The sequence below is a fragment of the Bombyx mandarina genome, chromosome 19 (assembly GCF_030267445.1).
Source record: "Bombyx mandarina strain Sakado chromosome 19, ASM3026744v2".
In the NCBI taxonomy this organism is placed as follows: domain Eukaryota; kingdom Metazoa; phylum Arthropoda; class Insecta; order Lepidoptera; family Bombycidae; genus Bombyx; species Bombyx mandarina.
The window spans coordinates 13,151,680-13,169,752 of record NC_143225.1 but is presented as its reverse complement, the minus strand read 5'-3'; the positions used below and the strand labels follow the sequence as shown (position 1 = coordinate 13,169,752).

Here is an 18,073-nt window from a genome sequence, read left to right as displayed (position 1 = left end):
TCACATCTATGACGTCTGTAGAATATAAAAAAAAGGATTAATCTAAACTGGACCGCACACAGTGTAGGACAGCGGGATGGATGTAATGTGCTCTGCGTCAACCCTGTCCCGCCGTCTCAATAGCCCCGACTGGGTCCCGGCCCGGTCCGAGGTAGGGGCTGGCTGTGAGCGGCAGGAGTTTTTAGTGAGGTTCAAGTCCCACATACCCCACCTGCCGCGCGGGTCAGGATCCAGCTGTTCTAATTTAGAAAAAAATAACCATACACAGTAAAAATCCTAATCATAGATTATCCGATGAACTCATTCGCCTGAACGGAACATCAATTCAAAAAGCATCTAAATATATGTAATTATTGACGAAACACCACTCGTTACTCGTGCGCGATTAGTTGCGGAAACGACCCTAAATACTGTAATTAATATTTATCGCAAGCTAACACTGAGCTCATAGGTCATGCCGGAGCTGACTTATGAGACCTTTTAATACGAAAAAGATTAAGTCTGAGTCTTATTTTGGAACACACGTATACCGACTTTATTTGTACCACTCGCGAATGCAGTTCATGCTTTACACCAATGTTTTTGATCTACATCAAGGATGAGCAACATTTTTAATAAATTTAAATTTTACTTTTTTTTTGGCGTGCCGCACATAGATTAACTCTTATTAATAGTTTACGAAACTTTATCTATCTATACTTCTATACTAATATTGTACAGTGGTTTTTACTGATGTTATAACTACTGAACCATGCATCCGATTGACTTGAAACTTGGTATCCATATGTACGTTATGGATAGGCTAATATTTATATGAGTGTTGGACTCCCTAATAATAATGACAATAAATAATAATGTTAATTTTAAATGCCCAGCGAAGCGGGCGAGTGCGGCTAGTTTATAATAAATATTAGAATAAAATTTTTATTATTATTTTAAGTACAAATTTTAATGCAAGATTTACACAAACCAGAAAAAAAACGAAAAACGAATTGATGGGAGAAAGTCGATAAAATAAATTCAAGTTTAGAAAGGCTTGGCGGGCCGCGTGTTGCTCATCCTTACTCTCTAGATACCCTTTGAGTGAAGTGGTCAACAGAGCTTTTAGACATTAAACCGAAGTCTCAATGGTATTGTAAATCCCACCACCCAACCTGGAAAGCATGACCGCATGCAGAACAGGCCCGATGGTAACACATTCATTTCACCTTGCTGGTTCTTAATACGCCATATCACAATTTCGCAGTCGCATGGTGTATTCCGAGCGCTATGACATATCCTTCTTCAGGAGAGGCTCGTAGAGAGTATTTAACGGTAGCCAGCGTCTTGACTCTGCCTCTGGTATTGCTGACAACCATAAGCGACGGTAACTACTCACCATCAGGTGGGCCGTATGGTCTGCCTAATCGATATATATAAAAATGAATTGCTGTTCGTTAGTCTCGCTAAAACTCGAGAACAGCTGGTCTAGCCAGATTTGACTAATTTTGATCTTGAATTATTTGTGGAAGTCCAGAGAAGGTTTAAAAGGTAGATAAATAGGAAAATGCCCGGAATTCAATAAAAATAACAATTTTGTTTTTCCTTTGATGTATGCCCCGTCGGACGGATTCCTTTTGTTTGTGTTAAGTTTATTTTATACAAAAGTTTAGGTTTTTTATTTATCGATTGAGGCACTACGAAGTCTGCCGGGTCAGCGATTATATATAAAAAAATGGCTAGTAAGACAGTAAAATAAAAAAAAGTGTATAAGATCGTATTCCGTGAGTCATACGTGCCCTATAGCTTAGATTAGGTATACCCAAGACCAAACTTTGGCCACAAGAAAAATAATATGGAAGTAGGTATATACGCTTTACAAAGACCCCGAATTAATCCGACCTGAATTTGATCAAGAACAGAATAAATAATGGAGATTTCAATTCGCCAATTTCAATATTTGAAATTTGAAGCTCGAAAGCCAAACAGCGATGCGGTTCGGTTTTGAAACGAATCCGCCCGCGGCGGCAGTCGCAATGGTAATATCGGATTAAATTAAAATTATTTTTGAATTATTTCTTTGTTGTAGTCAATACGCGGAGCACTGTGGATTTGGTTATGCATAATTGATCGAATTAAACCTTGGCGGTTGCGACTGGCAACCCAGTTAGAGCGGTTACTTGATCACACCAACGGCTACGTAATCGGCCGCGGGGTCTCTTTCCTTCTACTTTGCTCGTCACAATCAAAACGTCACGTCCAAGTTATCTGACTGTCGGCGGACAATATGACCGAAGTAGTTGAGGATCCTCTGTTAACAGATTGTTGAGAGCCTGACTCGGATGCGAAGCTGATCCAGGATAGATTTATTTGTCCTCTTGGCCGTCCACGGAATTTGGAGCATTTGTCTCCAGCATCACATTTCAAATGCGTTTATTTTCTTGCGCTCGTATGCCCTAATTGTCTAGGACTCTGCCCAGTAGAAAAAGATTGAGAAAACTAAGGTTCAGACGAGTCTCATTTTCGTGACGTTAGAGACTTTGCGATTTTGCCATATTCGTTTGAGCTTGGTCATCACTGTTTTGGCCATTTGCGTCCTCCTCCTTATCTCTCCCTCACTGCCCCCGCGGTCGGTCAGTAAGGACCCGAGGTATATGAACTCGCTGACGAATTCTAGATCTGATAGCTCTCCAGTTCTAGAGAGTTGACTGTTCTCAAATGAAGATTTGAAAATAAAGATTTTTTTATTGCTTAGTTGGGTGGACGAGCTCACAGCCTACCTGCTATTAAGTGGTTACTGGAGCCCATAGACATCTACAACGTAAATGCGCCACCTACCTCGAGATATGAGTTCTAAGGTCTCAGTATAGTTACAACGGTTGCTCCACCCTTCAAACCGAAACGCATTACTGCTTCATGGCAGAAATAGGCGATGTGGTGGTACCTACCCGCGCGGACTCACCAGAGGTACTACCATCAGTACAAATAATAATAGTAAATAATAATTACCCCGCCATCTCCTCATGTCGACCAGTTTTGATTACACGTACGGCCAGACGGTTGGATTACAAGCGAAAAATGAATTTCGTCTTCTAGAATACCACCACATTCCTCAGAGTACGGAACTGCTCTGGGCATTATCTGTCGTATAATTTTCAAAGGCATTTAGGTTGTGCCTTAATACCTTTCGTTTGACCACATTCATTTCTTTTTTGCAACCGGAGGCCTGACGGAGAAATCCCATGTTTTCTAAAACATGTCCTCAATAAGAAATATCAAACGAGGATCCGTGAAATTGTTTCACGTAAATATTTCACAATAAAGTTTTGCCATTTATAAAACGCTTCTTTTAGCTAGGTATGTAAGTTTGTTTGCATGTAAGGTAATCTTTGAATGTCATTTTCACCAACTTCAAGATGTCCGATTGACTATGTAAACTTGCAGGCCCATCTAAGACTGTTTTTTTTTTCCTACTTATGCTGATAGCCTTGAGAAGCTATTTCAGCTTCGCCCTAACGTTTGCAGGTGAGCTCGCGGGGCTCAAACTGGAGAGTTGCTAACATTGACCCTAGCAAGAGCAGTGCTTCGCAGAATCTACCACCGGATCGGAAACGCGACCCACTGAGAAGATCCGGCGAGAAACTCAGTGAGCTGTGTCTGTGGGTTAATTCGCTCGTCGAGCCCTTCGTCGCAAGCGACGGGTTCGACGAGGACGGTGACCGGTGCTTGTGGTGCCTAAAAGCACCGTTAATGGATCAGGAGGATCCGTAATGACGTGTGTGACTGATGACGATACAATAATTACATAACACCACTGTAATATCGACAAGATAAAAAGATGAAAGTATTTCATTTCTTCAAAAAATACGCATATTTAGCAAACTGAGGTAATAGTTTGCTAAATATGCGTGTTTTGTTTAGAGCGTGGACTGTATTTTTGTGTGCTAGCTTCAATAAAAACTAGATTCAGAGCGAAGGATTTATATTTTTTGATATACAACACGTGCACGTACGGCTAGAATATTTTTTGTGCAATTGCAACTAGCTGTGTTGCGTCATTTAAAAACAATCATATAAAATTTTATGTTTATGATTGCCCTAAGCAGTTTATTTATTTTTATTTTTACACAAAATAAAATAAATTCTTTTAATTCTATTGTTGATTTAACGATTACACGGCCTACTTGTTGAGATTATCCAAGCAGATAGTCTTTGCCATGTTAATGCTGTCATCCTTAAAACTGTCAAAGTTTTCGGACATAGCACCATTCTGTCTATAATATACATCGAATTATAATATAGAGAACATTTTAATCCGATGTAAAACAAATTGAAAATTAACGCAAACAGTGCTAGCTAGTAATCACAAAGTGAAATTATAAAATCGACTTCGCAATGAATAATACGCGTATAAAATAAATATTTGCCCCGGAATATCCCGAATAGTTCGGGCGCTGTTTAATTAAAATTTTGCGAGCGTTGCCGAAACTATTTTACGTAAAATGTACATACGCTCGGTTACGTACGGTTCGCATTACCTATTATTTTTATTATATTCGTTATTATACAATTTACCATTTAGTTTTAATGTAAATCGTAATTCCTAAAATTTTGTTGATTTAATTTTTACTGAATTCGACGGGGGAAGACTCACGCATAGTTACGGGTGTAATTTAAATATTAGAAGACTCCTTATTCTAAATATTTTCGGTAGGCGAGCTCAAGGAACGTTATCCTGAGGGCACGTAGGCAACAACTCTGCCTGCATGTGTATATACCGTCACTTACCGAAGTCAAACTTCAATTGTATAACGTAACGTAACGCCTGTTTCATCTTCGAAACCGGAGCTACGGCTTGGTGATAGAAATAGCCAGAAAAACGGTACATTCCCGGGCGGGCTCACAATACGCGCCACCGCCGAATCTTCTCAGCGGGTCGCGATTCCGATCCGGTAGTACATTCGCGAAGCAGCTAGGTACTCTTGAGTTGTTAGATGTCCTTCGGAGGCGCTCGGGTAGCTGTTAGCTAATCCCATCCCTCTTGGCTGAGCCTTTGCTAGCCCACCTGGTCCTGGTCAAACTGGAAACGCCTCCGCGCTACCAGTAATCCTTCAATACCAAAAACAAAAGCTCAAGGTCTGTTATGTTGAGGGCATATACACATAATAATAACTCCGCCTCCATGTGTATATGCCGTAACCCACCGCGAGACATGAAGTCAAACTTCAATTTTATAATGTATGTTTCATCATTGGAACCGGAACGACAACTTTGTGATAGAAATAGCCAGAAAAACGGTACATTCCCGAGAGGGCTCACAATACGTGCGGACACCTGTAATTACGAAATAGTAATAAATTTTTGGTTAAATCAGCGGAGCGACAGTTAGTGACCCTGACTATTGGACAGAGGGTCGTGGGTTTGATTCCCGCATCGGACAAACATTCGTGTGATGAACAGTTTTGTTTGTTCCTTATCTAGATATCTAGATGTATGTCAGCCTATGGTGTCTATAACACAAGGAATCTTAATTTGAGGCTGGATGACCCTGCATGGTTTGTTTTCAGTTTTTTTTTCAGGTATATTTATTGTTAAGCGTTCTTAATAATCTCTAATAATACATTTAAGAATCACTACATATTTTATTTATCTTAAATTTTAATATTTAAGAACATTAATGGTAATTGAATAATCATTAATCAATTGGGATTGCTTTAAGATCATTTTGATATTGATGACCGGACAATGTTCTACACATTGAAAATTTAAACTTGTCCGAAGTTCACCGTTAATGTAATCTGTTACGGATACCACGGATACCACAAGAAATATATAACACGTACAAAATTAAAATTAAATTTCCCCAAAAAAAAAACAACACATTCTTGTTCTTAAAAATTTTTCATTGGGGAAAGATTTTTTTTTCTTATCTGATTAAATAAATTAAGGTTTTAGTTTAATCTCAACGTTATCTTAACTAAGATCAGTAAAAATGTTTAATTTAAGTACGTATTCTTTGTGAAAAATTGGAGTACAAGACGAAATGTTGTTTTTTTTCTCTCGGTGAAGTTTTTAATAAATCGCAAAAATCACATTATAATAATTATCTTACGTGTAATTTCAATTTCTGTAAACTTAATGTTTTATTGTTGTAGAGACGCACTTTATCTGTACATGTAATAACTGTCGGACAAAGAAAATTTACATTGAAATGCGCTGTAAGGTTATCCATTCGCGTAGGGAATTGACGAAGATAATGTTTTTTTTTGAGATTTTCATATGTATATTGGACGTGTTGTATGTTGTCATAGAGGACGAAGGAGCGACGTTGTAAGTGAAACTTCTGAAGGTAATCACCATCAGATATGGACAACACGTCTTGAAGAGGAAGATAGAAAAAAGTTATCATTAAGTTATGCTGTGGTGTGTGGTACAATGGCTGCCCCACCCTTCAAACCGAAACGCATTGCTGCTTCACGGCAGAAACAGGCAGGGTGGTGGTACCTACCCGTGCGCGCTCACAACACGTCCTACCACCAGTAAAAATGTTGTTGTGTGTCCATTGTTAGTAATTGTGGTCGATTTTTTTTCATTGCTTAGATGGGTGGACGAGATCACAGCCCACCTGGTGTTAAGTGGTTACTGGAGCCCATGGACATCTACATCGTAAATGCGCCACCCACCTTGAGATATAAGTTTTAAGATCTCAGTATGGTTACAACGGCTGCCCCGCCCTTCAAACCGAAACGCATTACTGCTTAACGGCAGAAATAGGCAGGGCGGTGGTACCTAACCGCGCGGACTCACAAGAGGTCCTACCACCAGTAATAAGAATTTCGACAATCAAGCGATCACTAGGAAAACATAACAGCAGTGGTCAGTCAATGAATACCCAGCCTTATAATTGACAACGCAGGTGGCCTGCCCGACGAAAATCCTCTATACAAAAATTCGGATTAAGGCTTTAAAAATTAGCTGAGACCCCTATAATTACATGCGGAAACATATTTCATACGTTCTGACACTTACTCGTTACGGTCTATTGCTCTGTACTCAAACTTAAACCAAAGTATTTTTTATTTATTTTATGAACAGATAGACAGATAAACTTATATCTGTTATGTTTTGCCAGGAGCCCATAGACAACAACAGCTACCTACATAGCTACATGCCAAAGCCTCAACTAGATTTTACAAAAGGGGAGTGCTCCAAGGAACTGTTTGAGATGATTCCATCATCTTGTTTTTACCATCGCACCGCCCGCCACCGGAGTAGAGTTCATTCATACTACCTGGCGCCACTGCGTTCATCCACAATACGTTTCCAGAGATATTTTTTGCCCCGTACCACCCGGCTTTAAAATGAGCTCCCCTCCACGGTGTTTCGCGAGCGCTATGACAGGTCCTTCTTCAAACGAGGCTTGTGGAGAGTACTTAACAGTAAGCAGCAGCTTGTCTCTGCCCCTGGCATTGCTGAAGTCCATGGGCGACGGTAACCAGTCACCATCAGGTGGGCCGTAAGCTGGTTTGCCTACAAGGGTAATAAAAAAGCTGTAGCGCCCTTCAAATAATAGGCATGAATACTTTGCGGCAGATCTAAGCAGGCGTAATTACCCAACCAAGCCGGTTCAATATACCCTTTAATTACCTACGCAAAATAACAATTGTGCCAGTTCAATTTTATATTACACGATGTTATTTCTTCATTGCGAAAGTTTGTTAACAAATGCACGGCGTATATTTAAGCCACGATTCTAAGTTAATAATTATAACTTCTAATGAAAATAATTTAGTATCTCAATCAATTAATTATTATCTTATGAAAATCATTGTGAAAATATTAAAATAGTCAAAAATAGTCGTATTCGGTCGGCGTGCGGCTATCGACGACACCACATCCTTCTTTTTTGTGCAGTGAAGAAGTCCCGCGTTCCACTTTCAATGAGATAACTTTATACAATAAATATATATAAATAACTTGGAACAAATCACGCACGGTTATCCGGCATTAAGTTAAGATTCCCTGTGTTATTGGTACCAGAGACATACATACTTAAAAACATTTAATATATGTGTAATATAGATAATAGAGACGCAGACAAAGAGTAAAAAAACTTGTTTATGACACGAATGTTTCCCCGATGCGGGAACCGAACCCGTCACCCTCGGCGCATCAGGGCTGCTAACTACTGAACCACCGAGTCAGTCAACAATACAATTACAGAGTTAGCCTCGCCGAAGTGGCGGCAATTATATTGTGATGCCTAAGAGTATTCCAGTTAGGCCGTGAATATTAACCTATCCAAATTTCAGTACCTTAAGTGTTTCCTTGGTTTCTCGTCACTTTGAGAAGGTAGCATGACACGAAAACCCTCTTGTCGTGGCCACTAGATTACATCTCCGATCCTATGGACCGAATTGTAAACAGTTGACGTAGAATTGTAAACAGTTGACACATTATCACGGATCCTCCCGATCCATAAACGGTGCTTTTAGGTACCTCAAGCACTGGTCACCGTCCTCGCCGAACCCGTCTTGCGACGAAGGGCTCGACGAGTGAATTAACCCATAGACCGAGCCCACTGAGTTTCTCACCGGATCTTCTCACTGGGTCGCGTTTCCAACCCGTTGGTAGATTCTGCGAAGCACTGCTCTTGCTAGGGCCAGTGTTAGCAACACTTCGATTTGAACCCGGTGAGCTCACCTACACGTCAAAGAGAAGCTGAAATAGCCTCTCAAGGCTATCAGCGTAGGTAGGAGAAAAAAAAAGGATATGTTTAATAATCATAGTTTAATTTCGCGTTTATTATTTCCATTCCCTATGTGACGTATCGAATTTTGTATATGTTAATATTTATTAGTCTTTACAAAATGTTTGCGTGTTTGTTTACCCTCAAGCTATGCGTGGGCACATCCGTTTGACTTTAATCTTGGCTCAGTTGTTGTTTGGATTTCAGGAAAAGTTTTAAGCTAGCCACAGTACTAGTAAGATATAGAAGGTTCACGCAAATCATCGAAGAATATATGTAATATATTACATTTAGCCATAGTAATTTTTTATACGGCGAATTACTTTCTTTGATTGCCACCTGTGGTTCGAGAGCGCAGCCAGGTCCCATTAGGAACTTTTTTTTATGTTTAAGTTCCTTTGCACTCAAAAACAACTAGCTATTTATTTAGTTTGGACCTTTTCTTAAAAATCAGAAGTGGGTTTTTTTTATCAATAGGATGAAATCATTCCATATTTACCGAACGGTAAATAAAAGAAGAACCAATAGATTCATTTCACTTCAAGATCGTCTTAGATATAAGTAATGGTACTTACTTTACAGAATGTTGGTTCGTTCCATGCAAATGGAAATTATTGGTAATGTGTATGATGTAAATTTGCGTAAGTGTTTATTATTCGCATATAGGTTTGTTTATTTTATTTACTAAGTGCATTATAAATGTGACGGCGTTAACGATATTTATGTTATATAGCACGTGCAATAGGAGTGACTCACACAAGCCAGGTGCGCCGGCCGTGTCGTGCCACTCGTAAACAACAGCTGCAACAGAAGTGACTCATAAGCCAGCTGCGCCGGCTAGTATAAAAAGGCGGAACGTGCCTTGAAATGAACATTCGTTCGACTGCGTTTGCCCGGTGCACTTACTATATCGTTGTTACGTTGTGTGATTCAGTGACTGTTGTACGTACTGGTTAAAGTTGGACAAGTGTTAAAGTGAATTGTCAAGTTAACATATTGTTGATTAAATCAGAAACCAAAGGTGACTTCGTTTTACTTGGTGTTCAACAAGATAATATCTACCCTCAAGCCAACATCAGAAGTGAGATCAGGACTCTACTCTCACTGGCGTGACGTGTTTGAACATGTTCGAAGTACAGCAAAAAAAACATGATGCAGATCAGAATACTAGTAGTGGTACGCTACAAGAGCGTGAATGCAGCATACGTAAGTCGTGTAATAACGTCTCTGTTACCTCGATGGAAGATCTGAGCCACGAAGAAATCGTCACATCTTACGTTCTGGCTCATGTTGCCCAGTTTGACTGTCGACTTCATCACATGGCATTTACTAACGGAAATACAACACGTAACAAGCTATTGCAAGAAATTAAGGCAAGTGAAAATCTCAAGTGAAACTTCGATCGCAATAATGGATCTGTCATGACGAGTGGGTAGTTCCGACACGAATCGTTTTTAAGCCAATGACTACTGCTAGAGTTACATGGCACTAGTACAGTAAACCAGGACATGAGACTGTGAATTGTCGCCGAAATTTTAGAATCTACTCGATTCAATACCAATAACACTACACGTTCGATGACTTCGGGCTCCAGCAAGCAAGCAAACAAGCAAGCAAGTTTCCGTGGGGAAGAAAAATTGACACATCTGAAGTCGTCGTGACCTGTAAGATAAGACGTCCGGTGCGTTCGTGTCTGGCGATGCGGCAGTTTTCGGGTTCCGCTGGCGGATGCAGGTTTTTCCGGTGAAGTGCGTGCTTGTGCGTGCTTGACATGTGTTCGCGGTTGGCTTCCTCAGTGTGGGAGTAACATAGTGTAAGAGAGGTGGAACCCGTAAAATTGTAGTTTGCGTGGTGGCTGGTAAGATTTGTTGCGGTAAGAAGTTTGCATGGTGGTAAAATGTCTTGTGAGTCTGCACAGGTAGATGGAGGTGAGACTTCCGCGGTCGCGGCCCACCCAGTCCGCGAGAACCGGACAGATCGCCTCGACGGTACGGAGGCCGGCCGACGGGTCCGCCAAACGACGAGACCAAGCCTCCAGCACGGACTGCCGATATTGGAGCCCCCGCGCTCCGGCTGCACTTGCGCTAGGGCGCGCCGCCTCGTAGGAGACTGTGAGGTATCATTGAATAACTCTGACTGCGATCGCGCGCTGCCGGCGTCGCAGCGCGGCGACGTTCTCGTGGGTAAGGACGTGGCACCAGACGGGTGCTCCGTATAAGTGCCATCGACCGCACGGGTACCATCACCCTGCCTATTTCTGCTGTGAAGCAGTGGTGTATTTCGGTTTGAAGGGTGGGGCAGCGGTTGTAACTATACTGAGAGCTTAGAACTTCTATCTCAAGGTGTGTGGTGCGTTTACGCTGTGGATGTCTATGGTAACCACTTAACACAAGGTGGGCTGTGAGCTCGTCCACACATTAATACGAAGAGCATAATCAAACGAAATTAGATACGAAGTTTAAAGGGCCGTTTAAAGTAGTTGAAGTATTGGATGGTGTCGATTTAATTTTGACTCTCACACATTCGCTTAAGGCTCGAGCTGCTACTTGCCTCGCAAAAATACAGCCTGGTAAGATATCCTGGCCTACTATTAAAGAGATGCTGACAAAATTATCTAATGATGCAAGACCACTTCGACCTGGTTATTAAATTTGAAATGGAAAGCAAAAAGGTACCAGCTGAAGCCGGTATCCGGCTATGGCAACTTATAAAGAAGATTCCCGACGCTAATGTGCCAGAACAAATAGCCACCGGATTTGTTATATCAATACTGTCGCAGTGTGATGAAAGAATCCGTCGGGAATTGAACTCTGTCGTTATTACCACAAAAAATCGTCTAATTTCACACATTACGTGGCTTACCCTCAAAAGAAAAAACGAAGATCCTGATACAGAACCAAAACGCTCTCGAAGTTTTTCTCCGTGGAAGCTGCCATTTCTGCGGAAAACCTGGGCATCGTGCCGAAGGGTGTTGCGACAGATACTGCTCTCAAACTTTTTTCGATATTCCAGCAAAACCTGAACAACCTCCTCATCCGTGGGCGCCCGGCTCTCGCCTGCAAGTCAGCTGTTACGTGTGCGGTGATGCGAGTCATGTAGCTTCTGGGTGTTCCATGCGCTACAAGAAGAAAAACGACACTGCTCCAGGTGCTGTGGCAGGTGCAACCAGAGACGTCAACGTGTGTTCCAGAGCTTCAGTGTGTTACAGATAAGTGGTTTTGGCTTCCCCTTTATGTTCCATTCAGGGTCAGAATGTAGTCTTATAAAACAAAGTCATAGTAATTTATTCAATGGTAAGCGGTTTCATGAACAAGTCACTCTTTGATCTGAAAGTAACTTAGACCAATCATGATGGCAAGAGCATTTAAGGGATATTCAACTCGCCCTTAATAGTGCACGTTGTCGAGTAACAGGGTTTACTCTAATAGAATAGACGTTTGCCGTTCAGGGTAGTTCACTTGAAATATCTTAAAGTTTCAACAGAGTGATAATCCCTCTAGATTAGATCTTGATTTAGCACGGTCGAAGACCGGCGAAAACATAAAAAAAAGGGCACAAACAGAAGCTTTTTTTAGTCGAGGCAAAGCTAAAGTCAAAATCTTTTCCGCTGGGGATTTTGTTTTCGTAAGTTGACCGAAAATGTAAAGGTCCCTTCAACATTACTGCAGTTTTGGAAAACGATAGGTATAAATTGAGACATGTAAATAGTTCTAATAGAGTGTACAAATTTCCCCATGAAAACTTACGTGAAATACCTCGAGGCCCGTCAGGCCTACTAGAAATTTCTGAAAATTATAGTGACGATGACGTGACGGCGTACACAGATGGGTTAATTAATCTTGTTCATGAAACTGATCTTAATGATGACGACTCTATCACTGACAATAGAAGCGACATTTTTGTCCGCAAATAGCGATACAGCAAACATAGTCTGTGGGTAGTGATACAATGTCTGTAAGCTCAGGCACCTCAGGTGCAGGTGTTGGAAATGTAGAAAACGATGGTCGGTCTCGCACTATTTCTGAAGAAATTCCGTATAAATGTTCTGGTTTAAGAAATGTTTTAACAAACGCTACCGTACACGCAGATTAAAAAAAAAAAAAAAAGAAAAAAAAGAGAATTGTATGTGGCTAGAGAGATGTTAATCCGGACTAGCAAAAAAAAAAAAAAAAAAAGAGAAAAAAAAAAAAAAAAGGTGTGAAGTCATTGAAGGGTCTGTCCGGTCCAATGGCTTGGCTATAGGGATTTTCATCCAGATTAGCCACAACAATTAGCTACAGGGATTGCGATTCGGTCTAGCATTATCCGGTCCAGTTCGAAAAACTGAAGGGATAACAATTCCGGTCTAAGTTAAAAGGGACATACTTACATACCTGAAGAGTTTTAAATGAACTGGCCCAGGTATGTAAGCAGTCTGAAGGTTATTTATAGCCAGTATAGGATTTTCTGAAGAATTATGCGAACCGAACCGTACTAGATTGTTAATATCATAGACCACGTTTTAAGTTGCATCCGTTAATGTCAGGATTAACGAACACGTTTGTTGTTCACAGACATACCATAAGAATGCGCGCACGAGGACGAGCGCACGTCAGTATGGCCGTGACGGCGTTAACGATATTTATGTTATATAGCACGTGCAATAGGAGTGACTCACACAAGCCAGGTGCGCCGGCCGTGTCGTGCCACTCGTAAACAACAGCTGCAACAGAAGTGACTCATAAGCCAGCTGCGCCGGCTAGTATAAAAAGGCGGAACGTGCCTTGAAATGAACATTCGTTCGACTGCGTTTGCCCGGTGCACTTACTATATCGTTGTTACGTTGTGTGATTCAGTGACTGTTGTACGTACTGGTTAAAGTTGGACAAGTGTTAAAGTGAATTGTCAAGTTAACATATTGTTGATTAAATCAGAAACCAAAGGTGACTTCGTTTTACTTGGTGTTCAACAAGATAATATCTACCCTCAAGCCAACATCAGAAGTGAGATCAGGACTCTACTCTCACTGGCGTGACGTGTTTGAACATGTTCGAAGTACAGCAAAAAAAACATGATGCAGATCAGAATACTAGTAGTGGTACGCTACAAGAGCGTGAATGCAGCATACGTAAGTCGTGTAATAACGTCTCTGTTACCTCGATGGAAGATCTGAGCCACGAAGAAATCGTCACATCTTACGTTCTGGCTCATGTTGCCCAGTTTGACTGTCGACTTCATCACATGGCATTTACTAACGGAAATACAACACGTAACAAGCTATTGCAAGAAATTAAGGCAAGTGAAAATCTCAAGTGAAACTTCGATCGCAATAATGGATCTGTCATGACGAGTGGGTAGTTCCGACACGAATCGTTTTTAAGCCAATGACTACTGCTAGAGTTACATGGCACTAGTACAGTAAACCAGGACATGAGACTGTGAATTGTCGCCGAAATTTTAGAATCTACTCGATTCAATACCAATAACACTACACGTTCGATGACTTCGGGCTCCAGCAAGCAAGCAAACAAGCAAGCAAGTTTCCGTGGGGAAGAAAAATTGACACATCTGAAGTCGTCGTGACCTGTAAGATAAGACGTCCGGTGCGTTCGTGTCTGGCGATGCGGCAGTTTTCGGGTTCCGCTGGCGGATGCAGGTTTTTCCGGTGAAGTGCGTGCTTGTGCGTGCTTGACATGTGTTCGCGGTTGGCTTCCTCAGTGTGGGAGTAACATAGTGTAAGAGAGGTGGAACCCGTAAAATTGTAGTTTGCGTGGTGGCTGGTAAGATTTGTTGCGGTAAGAAGTTTGCATGGTGGTAAAATGTCTTGTGAGTCTGCACAGGTAGATGGAGGTGAGACTTCCGCGGTCGCGGCCCACCCAGTCCGCGAGAACCGGACAGATCGCCTCGACGGTACGGAGGCCGGCCGACGGGTCCGCCAAACGACGAGACCACGCCTCCAGCACGGACTGCCGATATTGGAGCCCCCGCGCTCCGGCTGCACTTGCGCTAGGGCGCGCCGCCTCGTAGGAGACTGTGAGGTATCATTGAATAACTCTGACTGCGATCGCGCGCTGCCGGCGTCGCAGCGCGGCGACGTTCTCGTGGGTAAGGACGTGGCACCAGACGGGTGCTCCGTATAAGTGCCATCGACCGCACGGGTACCATCACCCTGCCTATTTCTGCTGTGAAGCAGTGGTGTATTTCGGTTTGAAGGGTGGGGCAGCGGTTGTAACTATACTGAGAGCTTAGAACTTCTATCTCAAGGTGTGTGGTGCGTTTACGCTGTGGATGTCTATGGTAACCACTTAACACAAGGTGGGCTGTGAGCTCGTCCACACATTAATACGAAGAGCATAATCAAACGAAATTAGATACGAAGTTTAAAGGGCCGTTTAAAGTAGTTGAAGTATTGGATGGTGTCGATTTAATTTTGACTCTCACACATTCGCTTAAGGCTTGGTGTTCAACAAGATAATATCTACCCTCAAGCCAACAAATGTTTAAACCCGGAATATTTGCGTAGTGAAGACAGATGGGTTGCGTTTAAGTAATTTTGCCTTTGTCTCAGGATTAGATGAGCATGATTTTGCTAATATGACGAGCTCGCAGCCCTTCTGATATTAAGAGGATGTACGAGCCTTATAAATATCGCCAGGCGAATTTTACAGCCGAAAGACACATTACAAATAATGCATTTGATAGTTCCTTTTAGAACATTTGGCTGTTTTTTCATTAGTAAAATTAATTAATCAGAATCACTAGCTTCTGATTAACCACACTACAGCTGTTAATTATTAGAATATGCAATCACGAACTAATTAAGTTTCAAATGCCTTATTCACCTCGTGAACTTCCTTGATCATTATTACCATTTGAGTAAAATAGTGGATCGGGATCGCCACGGTGTCTGTCAAAGGATATGCACGACATTTTTCTTGAATGACTGTAAAAATATTCAATGCTTATTCACAACAGTTTGAGTGGTTCCGTATGTTTTAATGGACTAAGTTCCATTACCACATACTTATACTACAAATCATCATAATTCTCCTGCCCTTCTCCCAGTCAACTGGGGTCGACGTAATATGCTTTCTCCTTCCATACCTCTATATTATTTACCATTTCGTCGCTCACTCCCCTCTTACATATATCATCTTTCACGCAATCCATCCATTTCTTCTTAGGTCTTAGGACTCAAAGTTATACTACAAATATCGAACCTAATATTTTATTACTAAAAAATAAACGGCATGATATAATTCAGACCGAAAACTTATACACCACGTCAGAGAAAAAAATATAAACCTTCACAACAATATTTTTGGAACGAAGTTCCTTATGGGACGATGCGGAGGGGTACCCTAACCGGGAAAAAACGTCCGTGACGTAAGATTTTTTCTATTTAGTGTGTTACCAACAGATCTCGCTGCACGTAAATTCAACAATTCCTGAATCGCGGTGACGAGATGTTACACAGTTGATAGACGTTCTCGTATTTCTCTTGCCCAATCATACTTACCTGGAGTAGGGGATACCGTGATCATGCAGGCGGTTTCCCCAGGGCGAGACTGCTCCATTGCACTGCGGAGTGGTTGACCCTTGCGATTATTTTATAGTAAGGAACTTCGTTCCTATCCGGTGTCCCACGACACTACACTTATTTTTTTTTAGATGGGACAGTACAGCCTTTTTATGTCATAGTTACAATATTGTTGCGGTACCCCAAATGCAGCCATAGTTGATTCACCCAAGAATGTTGTCCGTGGAATGTAGTTCATAATTTTCGTAATACGGTCCGATATATTCAGCGTCCGAGTATTTATGATACGTTCAACTATTTTATGAGGATTCTTCGAATGATACATAGCTCTGTGCTCTTGGAGGTAGTTTGTTGAATATTTGAGTTTGAGCGCTGTATCTTCTTATGACGCGTTTATTTACCAGACGGAAGGTTGCACCACCAAATGACCATCATAGCCCCACTTTTGGGCTGGCATGTAGTGCATAAGTTCACTTAACCAAATCGAACTGTCTTTTTTCCCCTAAGCGTCTGAAGCTCGGGGAAAGAGAACTCGGAAATAATGGATAGCGCTGGGACATCGACATGATGATGATTGGTCTTAGGGTCGTGTGACCTACTATTCTATATAACATAATAAATAAAAAGTAATACTATTCAGACTAGGTGATGACAGATCAGTAATGACAGATTACTGGCGGTTGGACCTCTCGTGAGTCCGCGCGGGTAGGTACCACCACCTTGCCTATTTCTGTCATGATGCAGTAATACGTTTCGATTTGAAGGGTGGGGCAGCCGTTGTAACTATAGTTGAGACCTTAGAACTTATATCTCAAGCTGGGTGGCGCATTTATGTTGTAGATTTATATGGGCTCCAGTAACCACTTAACAGTGGGCTGTAAGCTCGTCCACCCATCTAAGGAATAAAAAAAAAATCCTCCTTCCAGCCCCGTTCCAAAGAGATTTGAAAATACCTTAGCGCTAATTTGACTTTTGGCATCACGGACCTCCTGCATCGATTACGAACAGATAAACATACAAACATGCATCACATGTAGGTATCGGATAATACGAATTCATTTTTATAAATTTAACACAAAGTTTAAGTCGTAGTTTATCTGTAACTGCGCAATACGACGCTATCGTATTTCTCCTCTGTTGACAGATAACGTGGATGGTGGTATCGCTGATGAAGTCAGTAATATAAATTAAATCTATAGTCCGATAATGATTAGCTCTGCGGGCCTAAATGATCTGGAACCGATTCCTTTACCTTTCGTCCCAATTAAAACAATCAATGTGGTGCCGTTGAATATGACTAGAGGGATTGAAGGAACTAGGAACGGAATTTGAGGGACCTTCAGCGTCCCTCTTATTTCTCGTTTAAAAAGAAAACCTTTCACGTTCCATAGGAAAGGAGGCTGGAAGTAAGATAAGACCAGCAATAGGGTAAACTATAATAAAAAAAAGTACGTGCTTATTTTTTTACTTATCCAGAGTAATAAGTATGGGAGGAAATTCATCCGGTCAATTGTTAAACTTATAAAACGTCAATGATAATGTGGGTTGCTTGTCTATGGCTGTCAATATTACCTGGGATGACAATGTCGATTGAGCCGATTGAGTTCGCACGCACGAGTTGGAGGAAAGGCGGTTTCCATCCGATTCATCTGTGATTAGTTGTGATTCGTAGTCATGAAATCATTAAATAAGATATTTATTAGCTCTATCTGTTATGATAATTTGCGTCCGAAGAAAATAAATGGTAACAGTGTATCTAATTATTGCAAACCCTTGCCATAATGTATCGGGACCTCCAGTCGATTTGACGCATATTACTGGTGATT

At 41.4% G+C, this 18,073-nt stretch overlaps 1 long non-coding RNA gene and 1 pseudogene across 1 annotated transcript in view; both read left to right on the top strand.

Annotated features, from left to right (window-relative positions):
* Positions 1-18,073, top strand: part of LOC149500898 (uncharacterized) — a 143,016-nt gene that overhangs the window by 57,796 nt on the left and 67,147 nt on the right. The window lies entirely within an intron of this gene.
* Positions 16,219-16,344, top strand: LOC114250424 (U1 spliceosomal RNA; annotated as a pseudogene).